This window comes from Corapipo altera, unplaced genomic scaffold, assembly GCF_003945725.1.
Source record: "Corapipo altera isolate COAL_440 unplaced genomic scaffold, ASM394572v1 2b, whole genome shotgun sequence".
In the NCBI taxonomy this organism is placed as follows: Eukaryota; Metazoa; Chordata; class Aves; order Passeriformes; family Pipridae; genus Corapipo; species Corapipo altera.
In genome coordinates, this window is record NW_020884874.1 from 4,717,025 (window position 1) to 4,729,714 (window position 12,690).

Genomic DNA, 12,690 nt, shown 5'->3' on the forward strand with positions numbered 1-12,690 from the left:
TTCAGCAATACTACAGTTTAAATGAAAGCACAGAAATACAATATTAAAGCTTTCAAACACTTCAAATTTCTGATTGTTGTCCTTGATAAACATACAGAGCACAATACTTGAAAAAGAATCAAAGACTTGGCACTAGAATTCTACATTTGATTACAAAATTAATGCATATCAAAGCCAGAGGTACCTGCAAAGAAAAAAATGTGCAGTATTTTTTATCCTCATTTTCATGCAATGGCCTTTGATTCCTGAGCTAACTGCTATTATTATTACTATTATTATTATTATTATATTATTGTTATTATTACTATTGTCATTACTACTACAACAAAGAGTTTAGAAAGCCTTTTGCAATGCTTTTGATACTCTAAAATCAAAAACCTCAGGGTTTGCCATCCCATACTTGGTTTTTAGCATTTGGTGAACAGTTCTCAATATTTGAGAACTTCCAAATTTATAAGTCAATGTTGAACTAATTTCCTACAGTTTTTTTCAGGAATCCCTAGCACATTAATTACTAAACTAGAGGTTACAACCTTAAACACAGAAATAATGACAGTTTTGAACATGGCAAATTCAAATTTCATCTCCTAGTGTTAGTGCTCATAAATCACAGAGCATCTCCTATAGAAAATGAGAGGTACTCATAGTTGTTAGTAAAAATCAACAGGGCTTCTTAAAAAACGCTGCTCAAGGGCATTATTCAAATAGATAATATATTTTTAAATTAGAATAGAAAACATGTTTTTATAGAAGCTCTTACATTTTCTTATTTGGAAAAAAACACAATATAATTCAAAAGAAAAATGTATCAGAAACTCTGACTCTTTTACTCTATTTTACTCTGACTCTTTTAAGGTTGAGGTATAAGATTTCCAAAGTGGAGGTTGAATTTGTTAGTGAAAACGGAGCAGCCATCAGTAAACATTGCCCCTCAAAGAACGAAGATGCTACAAACTCTTCTACTCAAAAGTATTGTGCTGGTGTGCAGGATAGACTATTTCAGGCCTTGTTGAGTTCAGGCAATCAGCAACTGTACACATAACATTTTCTCCTAGGTAGCAACTACTATGTTAGTCCTATTTATTCTTCTTGTCTGAAGATATTCATTGATTACTAGGAAAAAGTTATCTTGATAAAATTTTTTTAACTTATTTTTAGCTCTGCAAACTTCATTTTGGTCTTAGTCCTGTTGTATCTATTGGGAAACATGGACAATTTGCTTTTTATTTTAGAATTTTTGCTAAGCTTCATCAAAATCTTCTCATATTTAAGGAATTTGCTGGCTTATGTTGACATCTGTTTCAGTAACTCATATTTTCTCAATTTCTGCCTTAAGTCACTGAAAATATTCACCAGAGAAGCTGAAATAACATATGCACATTTCTTCCAAAGGTGGTAAACCATCACAATAAAGCAAAACTTATGCAATGACTATTTTCAGTAATGCTTCAAATATGTTTCATCAGACATTTTTAAATGGCTGGGCAGATCAGATATCTGAAGGAGGGCTACAGAAGATATTAACATTTTGATTTCTATTGCAAGGGACACAAAACATAAATGTGAAAAGCTTACTCATGAGGTACTGGGCAGGTTAGCAGCATGGGGTACCCTGGCTGCACGAACACTGTCAGAAACATGACAACTCTACCATATGCTGACATTATTTGTTATTAAAAAGATGACATATAACTATATATTTTATTAAAATTAAAATAGACCAAAGGTGATTAACTAATTGTTGACATAAATACAAAGATACTGTAATACCTATAATCACACACTAGTTTTAATATACACGTACTCTATAAAATAATCACAATATTTTAAAATCTTTTCTAACATCTCCTAACTATTCTAATTATCAAAAGAAAAAATTATTCTTCTACAAAGAGAGGATGAAGTTGCAAAGCTTTACTTGTCTAATTAGAACTGTTTTAAATGTGAACTATACCAAGAAATATAAATTCTAAGCTGAAAAACTTTAAAATCTGAAAGTGTTGTGCAAATCGTTTGGAAAAGTTTGCAGCCATATGTACATCATCCGCAAATATGTCAAAACAGGATCTGTTCTGCCTGTCTATTGTTGTTTTTCTAGTCTTCCTTACAGGTTAGGAATTATTTTACCCAACAAAAGTCTGAAGTTGAATAAAACCACTCCTTGAAATTCATTCCAATTCATCCCACACATTTGGTGTCCAAATGTTATAGAAATATCACCCTAGTTCTTAACATTCTCTTAACATCTTGTTCTAGAGAATGCATTAGAAGTGCTTCTCCATTTGGAGTATGGTAAATACTAGGCCATAGGATTCCTCTTTTTTTAGAATTTCTTAAAATATGTAGGGCATATATTATATATGACTTGTTTGGAGAAGAAATCGGTTCTGCTGGTTGCACAGCAGCAGAAAGCAGATTCTGCTGGTTCCACAGATAGGAGAGCATAAACCAAAACCTGCTTCTTATTCAAGATGGTTAACCTAGTCAGTAAAGCTAATATTTGATAGGAAGAAAACATTCTAGTAAAAAACTTACTCCAGTATCAGTGTTTTTCAGTATGTCTTACCTGAATACTAAAACTGAATCAGTTTAAGACCTTGCTCTATCAAAAGTCTAACAATTTTCTTGCAATTTCATATAAATAAAATCTCAAGTTCTAGAAGTTTAGAAATTTTCCATTTTTAAGCTTTATTGGCTAAAATTAATTCTTTATCTACTTGTATTGATATTGTCCAGAGATGAAGGTCTGTTTGGTGGGAGAGGGATGGTGAATGTTAATTTTTCTAAGAACTCGTAGTTGAGCACTGAAATCCAAAAGTCTCCCAGTACTGCTGTCTTACTATCTGCACTCTTGAGCAGCTTTAAAGAAGCCATATACTTCCAAATCTGCCTTCCATATTTTCAGTAGTTTTATCTTCATTCCATAATACCTTATTTTCATTCCATAATACAGAGTAAACTTCATTTTTTCCCTATCAATTTTCATAATAGTTCATGCCCAGCTTGTGTATACTGTAGACTTGTCAAAAACATGATGCTGTTAGTCTAGTTCCCACTAGCATAATGCATAATTTCTAATTCTAGTTCTGTTTTTTTGCTCAAAGGAGCCAAAAATTACTAATATGTTACATGTACAAAGATGTATCCAAATATGCATTTATATGATGTTCATTCAAAAAATCTCAGTTGCGGGATCAAAAGAATACTGTTTCTCAGATTTTTTTTTTAAATGTTCTATAGTTGGTTTCTGTTGGTTTTGATGCAATAAAAAGAGGTTTCTGAAATAACTGAGTTGTTCAAAAGAGATCTGGCAAATTTAGGCAAAATTACCTTTATTTTGATAAAGGTAATATGCAGTGGTATCTATACATTCTAAAGCATAGCAGTTTGTGGTTTTATGCAATAACAATGCTTTTCTCCATGGCAATGATTACCAACAAGCAGGGATTCTTCTGATTTTTGGCTGACTTTTGAAATTCCATTTCAAAGGACCTTTAGATGAATTCAAACCAACTAGAAGATATAACTAATGTTGCAGATACTGAGGCTTCTATATTTTCTGAGTTCCTAATTATGGAGAAGTGTTGATAACATAAAAGATATAGAGGATATGCTAAAAAACAGAGAGTGACTATTTAAGTAATTCAATTTAAACTGGAAAAAGAAATAAATATTTGGCAGTTCTCTAGCAAAAATCTTCACATCTTTCTGGAAGTATGCTTAATTTGTTTTGTTTTCTCCAAAGCACTTCCGGCTCTCAGTATGCAGAATTCATGGAATGTGGACCAAATTTAAATCACTCCCCCTTCTAATTACTCATTTAAAATTCTTAAAAGTGTGTGCTCATTTTACTTATTATTTCACAAATCGTTTTTTATAGATGTCATTGCAAGCTTCAATGCACAACTGCTTCTGCCCAGTTCTGATCTACTCTAAATCTTGGGCAAATAAATTAAAGGAATAGTTAAAAAGCCCAATCAAATTTGCCTAAATGATGGTATTTGGAGGAGTTGGAAGTGGAAAGTGGGGGACAACTGAAACAGTGAACATAGATAGCTAAACAATTCCATCAAACCATAATGAAACTAAACTGCATTTGATAAGCTTTCTTATTTTGAAAATAAATGAAATCAATAATATGAATCAAAATTTAATATTTTTCTCCATCTGTTAAGAAAATTATGTTTTCTAAATGAGAAACTGAATCAAACATCTAAATGTACCTTGGTGAATTTATTTACTTGTACTTATTCTAAACATGTTTTCAAGGAGACATTGTGAGACAGTTTCCAATATTGCAGTAATGTTTTCTATCACTGCAGGTGTTTATGAATATGTATTTTTCAATTATAATGGGTCAAAAACTTAAATTTTAAAAAAATTGACAGTCTAAAGATGTCCTATACATTTATTTTTTTTTACAGCATAAAAAAAATAACTTTACATGAATCCTCAGGGAGCAAAAGGAACATGGTCAACTAACAGTGCTATTCTGAAGGAAAAACTTCAAGCAATCCCAGAAGAAAGCACATATATTTATTCTACAGGATAACTGTGAACTACAGGTTTTGTTCTGAATTTTATTTCAGTAAAGACAACTACAAAGGGTGCTCTCTGATGGCCTAAGTCTTTAAAGCAATCACCAACTGCTTAAGAAAACCAACACACTACATCCTTCATTTACAACCCCAAAGAACAGCATTTAAGAGACTTCTAAGTCAAGTGTGATGCTAGAGAAAAAACTAAAATCAAGTATTGGACCTTGCAAAATTTTACTGTCTTTAGTTACTGCAAAAGAAATCAAATACAGTTTCTAACAGAATGCTAATCACTGAACAGTATCAAGCCTGTTGGAGAACAGTGTAATTATCATGAAATACAAAGATCGACAAGCAGCATCGACTGTCAATGTACAATGCAGAAACCCCACAAATTCTTATTAACTATTCAATCATTACTCTTCATTACTAATAACTACTGCAGCTACACTATTTCCTGGCAAGTGGATTCCTAAGTAGATAGGATCTCTCTAAACAGTATTTTCTAGTCAGCGTATGGCTTCCATACTAAGCTATTTAAATTGCATATGATCAGAATCATTTGTCAGTACAGTTTAGTGCATCTTATAAAGGAAAGGTGCCTGAAAAATATTATTGTCTACAGTCTCACTGTGAACATATTGCACAAGATTACACATTGCAGCCAAGAACAAACTGGCACATTTTGGAAAAGGAAGCAAGACTAGAGGTTAGCAGTAAATTAAGCTTTTTTTTTTTTTTGCCTGAGACAATCCCTATGGATTGAAAGCAGCTGAAAACAGGCTGAGCCAACCAAGTTCTTTGGGGAAGGGCTGAAAAAAAGCTAGGGCAGAGAGCACTTATGCTGACCTTAATATTATCTTATAATTTCTTCTTGCTGGAGTGCTCACAACTGACCAGATATTGCAAGCCTTTGAACCGGTTAAATACAGAACAAAATGGAGAAAAGGGAGCTTTATCCTCTTAAGATGCCTCACATATTTTTAATATGCACCTGAACTTCTTGACATGAAAACAAGCAGCGGTAAAAATCAAAAGTAGGCAGTAGGCTGTGCTGCTGAAGTGGAAAAGTGCAGTCCTCCAAAGCTGTGAATAGGAAGACAATCATACTGGTTTTGGTTTTGCTTTTCCCTCCCAAATGTTTTTGAAGTTTAAAATTTGTTTCTTCATTATCAATATAGTTATTTGATATCCACATATACTTTATACAATAAATGAAATTTCAAGCTGAAATCCTCTTATCCAGGGAAGCTATTGATTAATAACTACTGGGAAAACCCATGGCAAACTTTTTCTTTTTGATCTGGGTTACATCTTAAAAATATTCTCGCAGCTAACTGAAGGAGATTTTCATAGTCAAAGGAAAAAAGTATGTTGCATGGTTTTTCTGTCTTAGTGTCCAGAATGAAGTTCAATTTTCAAGAAAGACAATGAGATTACAAATGTTTATATAAGAATAGTTAAGAATGCAAAGGAAAATAGTAAAAAGTACTTTTAATACATTCACTTATTTATATTTAAATCAGTTAGCTTTACAGTAATATCAACATATATGCCAATAAATGTTACAATCATATACATATGCTGTTACTGACTGTGCAAACCTCTATGACTGCAGAATCAACCAAATAACTTGTTAGAACTACTCATAACGGTAAGCTGACTGACATAAAGGAACCTCTATTAGCCTAATATTCTTTCCATATCCCAGAGAGAAAGAAGTTTCAGTGTATTTTGATTGGTTGTAAGAAAAAGCATCTTAGATTCTTTTAGACAATACCACTTTGAATTTTAAAAAATTATTTACCTTAAGATCTGAATTTACTGAATGCAAATACTGCACTACCTTGTAGAAGACTGTGGTAGACCTCATTCAAGGAGAGAAGCTTAATCATATTAAAAATATGACAACAGTTTCAAATGATCTTACTAAGCACATTTACTATTTAATAGAAAATTTTGTCAACAATGAAAGGGGATGCTATAGGCAACACATTATCCTGGAGTTTATCAGAGCATTTCCATGAAGGATTAGTATGAAAAGGTATTAAATCTTAAATTTACAGTATTGAAATCCATTACTGATTTTAACCTGAATAACTCTCTGAATTGCTGTAAAGCTGTGTACAAAAGCATAAAACATCTTTTAGTAGTTCCTAGAAGAAAAATATAAGCACCCTTGTCAGCTGCATTTGCAACCTCAGAGATCATTCCAGAAGAAGGTTTGCTAACCCATTTTGCTTCTAGGAGACCCAGAACTAAAGCAGTGCAGCTTCTGGAAGTAGAAAAAATATTCACGAGGTGGCTTTCCTGTGATAAACAGGATGAAACTAAGCATTGTTGCATATCAAGTTGATGCTTATGATAGATAAAACAGAATATACAATCAAGCCCGCATATTAGAGGGAAAAAAAAGTCCATTTTATTTTTCACAGGACAGCAGAAGACTGTTACTTGTTACCCCAGTGCTGTAACTATCAGAGCCTGAGAGACAAGTCAACAAAAATTAAATCCTTGGACCAGAGACTGATTTTCAGAAATACAGTTGATAAGAGAATTAAATCTATACCACACATTTTATACTTTCTGATTCATAATAAAAACACGAGAAAATTCCAGTAGACTGTAAACAATACAGAGGAGTACATAGTGCTTCAAATTGAAAACAGAACTACAAACGTAAAGCTGTGCAAATACAATTTCTAGAGTGACATGTAAAAAAGTAACTATCATAATAATAGAAATATACATCAAACTTCATATCTTCTTCCTTTCTAAAGGTCAGGAAAAACAAAAGCAAAAAGAAATTGTTTATTGTTTCTGTCAACTTTTTATTTCATTTTACAATAGTTAACACTTAATTCTAATACACAAGAATACTGCTAAAAAAACCTGAAGGCAACATTTTCCTATTGTTTACATTACATCTCTGTGTAAATAGGCCTCCCCAAAACCTAAGTATCCATCTAAATAACAATGCTGAATTCCACAGGTCAGGATTCATTAAAACAGTAGAACTACTCTATACAAAACACATTTTTCTTTAATCCCTCAATTGTTAGGACCACATCTTATCACGAATTTTGTCTCTGACCTTTAAGCAGGACTACTGAATAAAATACCCCATGAAAGAAATACAGGGAGCTTCATTCCATTCTCTGAGAGATAATTAGCAAACATTTTTCAAAAGTAAAAAAATGGAGCAATTATAAAACAAATAGGAAACTTCAATATGTTTGGCATTTAATATAGTCTAATGTATTTGAATACATATCCTCATTTTATTTTTACAGGTTTTTTAATGACATATCAAATATTAGATACGTTATTAGTAAAACAAAAATAAAATGAGGATTGCTCTGAAATAATTAAATGTCAGGCAAATGATTACACATTAAATATTTGATAAATGCTCTCTAAAAATTAATTTCTAATACTTTAAAAACGTTTGACAGATAATTAAGAGGATTGGTAAAATTGCTTTCACATTTTTAAGGGTGTTAAAGAATACAATGCTTTTAACTATTCTATTATTTTGGTTTGTCCTGTGAAGTAGCCTTCATTTCCACTTGCTGTGTCTAGACTAGAATATCCATGATTTGGGAATTATTTTTGTAAGTCATACACTGGATTTGAGATGATTCTAAACATGTTATTCATCCATTACAGTGAACACTGCATACAGAATACAAAATAAGGATTGTATTACATTATCAAGATTATTCTCTGCCAGGTATTGCTAAATTTGATGTCAAATGAAATGGTAAGACTGAATGGCCTGTAGTCTGATAATTTTGGGAATGGTGCCAATAAACATCCCTTTATACAAGATAGCTCTTGTCAGACAAACATGATATCATCATTATAAAGTTTAAATTAATCACTCTGCATCACACAGCATTGATATAATACAGTTAGACATCTGACAAATTTCATTTATATGATAGACATTGGGAATTTAGTACTATATAAAATGAATTTCATTTATTAATGAGATTAAAATCATGCAATGATGATCCAAAAAATTAATTGTATATAGAAACATTGACATGACAGAATGTCAATGAGTTTCTTCAGAGATCCAGTTTGATCCATGGATATTTCATATTTGTACCAGTGATCAAAAATTTAAAATATGATCATACTGATTAAAGGTACAGTTTGGAAATCAGAAGCACTCTGAAGGAGCGGTAAATGCTTACAAGGACAGACCCGTTCCACAGCACCATTTTGCTCACATACAGGTTGAGCTCTGAGATATCAGGGAACAAGGAAACCAGGTTGTGTTTGATGAAATGGATGTTATAAAGAACCCTAAAAAGCTCTTACAAGTCATGTGTTTTGTCATGTTAATACTCAATTTATTGCATAAAATGTATCTTATTTATAAGGCATAAGAACTGCTGTGCCAGGTCAAACTCACTGTCCAGAGTAATAGTCTCTCTGAACAGCAAATGCCTAACGAACAGCATGTATCAATGCTCTTCCCAGTATATTCTCTTGGCCACCGTAAGTTTGCCACTGAAAGACTTACTGAGTAGCTTGATCTACCCCAACAACAATTTGGTATTTATTTAAATAAATAAGAACTTCCTCAGTGAAAAAATTTAAATCAGTGAAGAGACCTAGTGTAAGATCATAGGTCCAGAGCACAAGGTAGGCTGACTCAGACATGAAAAATTACACGTCATGGCTATATACATGTTAGAAATTGTTGCTGGAACTCAAACAGAAATGTGTGCCTTGCTCAGTTCCCTACATTACATTATAAACATTTCACAACATCTGCTCCTTCATGTCCACAAAAACTCTGAATCCATTAGTGTGTCTCTGCAGTATTTCTATGACTCTGACTTGTTCTGCTTAGAACCACAGTTGGCTGCAATAAGAACGGTTGTTTTTCTGACAATTTTAATGCTAGAAAACTGTACAGTTATAATTCCTGATGACAGTCACTTAAGCCTATATATGGTAGGCTCTGTCTGCACACCTATGTGGTACTGAAGTTCTTACCTTAGCCAGTAAATCTCTCCAGCATGAGAATTACCAGTGTATGGGAAAACGTCTACACTTTCATGTCACCTGAATGTAGATGTGTATTGTACATGCTTCAGGCAGTGCTATTCCAGTCTGGTTTTTCTTTTTGATGTAGTGTAGACTAGTAGACCTTTTAAAATTCATTTTACAGTACTATGACTCCTGCTCAAGCTGAAGAGCAGACAGGAAAGAGGCCAGCCAAAATGAGGATATCCTTAGCTGGTCAAATTCTGGCAACCAACAGTTCACTTTCTTATGGAAAAGGGTTACTGGGAACAGTCAGCTGATTGAAAGTGTTATTTTGGCAGGTACCATATGATCTCCCGATAAGATAACTACTTTAAGGAATAGTCAACGAGTTTATTTAAAAACACCCTGATTTCAAATGTGCTTAAGAAAGAAATCAGAAGAGAATCCTTCCTTACTAGTGTCACAAATCTGGTATTACTTACTGCAAAAAACACTGACATACCAAGAAAAAAACCCTAGCCAACATGGTACATGCTGTGCTTCATACTATTCTGTATTTAAAGAGTCCTTGTCGTAATGTTTACATATTTCATTAAAAAAAAAAAATTGAAATAAAATATTCAGGCATTTCCAGTGGAGAATAATAACATCTTTCATACAATGACTATGCTTCTTATAGTGACAGTCTTTAAATATTTCAGGGAATTCCCAGTGAAATTAATTAAGCATTAAAATAATCATTTAATTTAGTGGGATATTGTTGGGAATCTTTTGATTATTTTAATTAGTATTTATTAGTTTACCTTCCTAAGATTCTGAGGTAGAATAATGAGAAATACAGTCTCTGGCTATATTATTCCATGTGAAACGGTTCCTCACAATACGACTCATGCTTATTCCATTACATTTTATAGCATACATGTCCCTAAAACTTTTGGGCAAAACATTTTTGCTATTGTAACTGTGCAACTGTTAACCTAGCACCACTGTGTTCTCCACTAAACCAGACCCCCAAGTGTCACATTTACACACCTTTTAAATACCTCCAGGGATGGTGATTCCACCACGTCCATGGGCATCCTGTTCCAATGCCTGAGCATTATTTCAGAGAAGAAATTTTTCCTAATTTTTCTAAACCTTCTCTGGCATAACTTGAGGCCATTTCCTCTCATGCTGTCACTTGTTACCCGAAAGAAGAGACTGACCTCCACCCGGCTACAACCTCCTTTCAGGCACTTCTAGAGTGATGAGGTCTCCCCTGAGCCTGCTTTTCTCCAGGCTAAACAAACCCAGCTCCCTCGGTCTCTCCTCATAAGACCTGTACTCCAGACCCTTCACCAGCTCCGTTGCCCTTCTCTGGATACAATTCAGTGCCTCAGTGTTCTTCTGGAGTGAGGGGCAACAGGATCCAAGGTGCAGCCGTGAGTTCTGAGTACAGAGAGACAATCACTGCCCTGGTCCTGCTTGGTCGTACTATTTTTGATACAAGCCAGGATGCAATTTGCCTTTTTGGCCACCTGGGAACACTGCCAGCTCATGTTTGGCTGTTGACCAGCATCCCCAGGTCCTTTTCCTCTGGGCAGCTTTCCAGCCACTCCTCCACAAGCCTGTAGTGCTGCATGGGCTTGTTGTGACCCAAATGCAGGACTTAGTACTTTGGCTTATTGAACCTCATCCAAGTAGCCTCAGCCCATCAATTCAGCTTGTCCAGATCACTCTGCAAAGCCTTCTTGCCCTCAAACAGATCAACATTACTGCCCAATTTGGTGTTTGCAAACCAATCTGTGTCAAGAGGTTATCTTCCACACATTCCAGGAGTCTCCTAGACTGCTTCCTCTCTGCTGTGTTGTATTTCCAGTATACATCTGGTCAGTTGAAGTCCCCCATGAAAGCAAGGGCTAGCAATTGTGAGACTTCTCCCAGCTGCTTATAGAATATTTCCTCTGCTTCTTCATCCTAGTTGGGGGGTTCCCATCGGGATATCTGCCCTGTTGGCCCCCCCTCCTGATTCTTACCAACAGACACTCAACACTCAATAGTAACTGCCATTAAACTCTATAAGTATCTTCTAAAGCAAAGTCAACTTTTCTACAATCTTTCTCACAGATCAACATTCGGAACTACAAACCTCAAACAACACAAAATTTGGTTTAGAACAGATGCTAGAAGGGGACAGAAAAAAGAGCAGGGAAATTTTCTGTTTTATTCAGTATTCTCTGGATTCCATTGTGATGCATAAATACCCTTAGAAAAAAGTTATTTCAGATATGCAGTCAGCCAACGTATAGGTCATCTTATCTACCACTCTTAATTTGAACTATAAATAATACCTTAAATGACTACTTAACCACAGGCAGCAATAACTGGTATTCCTAATAGGTTTAGAACATTCCTCTGTGACAGTTTTGTGGTTTCTATCAACATAAGAATATGTCTTCTAATTCATTTAATCCCAGAATGAAAAGTAAAACAAAAGATACAGGAGCAGTTTTCACTGAAATACACAGTGAGTTGGATGAATATTTCTTTGACAGATACCTCACATAATATGCACTGCTGAACTAAGCATATAATTTTTCTTAAATTTAGCAATAATTTTGGCCATCTAAATAAGTACTGGTATTTTCAGTAGCTTAATCTTTTTCTTGTATTAGCATTAAAAAACTAATATTTTTAATAAACAAAGAGTTTCAGATTTTTTTCTAAGAAATCTAATGAAAAAAAAGTTCAGCATTAATTATCAGTGTTGGTGTAGAAACATGGGGTCTCCAGGTTTAGGTTTGATGTTATTTTTATAATGCAGCAGGTACTAGCATCCACTAGAAAAAATAAGGCCTTTTAATATGCTATTTTATGAAATGTAAGGACATAACTTATAAGAGCATAGTTTTAAAATATTTATTATAGCTCTCAGACGCATCTTGACAAAAAGAACAAAGTTTTCTGATTTTGCATTTCAGATATCTCTACATTTCAGAAATCTGTAACATCTATGCTCCATTCATAATTACTAAGACTGAATGAATCTTTCCACATTCTCTTCAAAGGTATAAAATAAGGTAACATATTTATTACAACTAAAGACACACACAAGAACCTAAAACCCTCATTAAATTTTAATTCACAGGGATCCAAAAGATTTAAG

The 12,690-nt window shown here is 33.8% G+C and overlaps 1 protein-coding gene across 2 annotated transcripts in view; it reads right to left on the reverse strand.

The window, feature by feature from the left end:
• The window catches only part of ASCC3 (activating signal cointegrator 1 complex subunit 3), a 266,716-nt gene that overhangs the window by 115,536 nt on the left and 138,490 nt on the right, over positions 1-12,690 (reverse strand). The window lies entirely within an intron of this gene.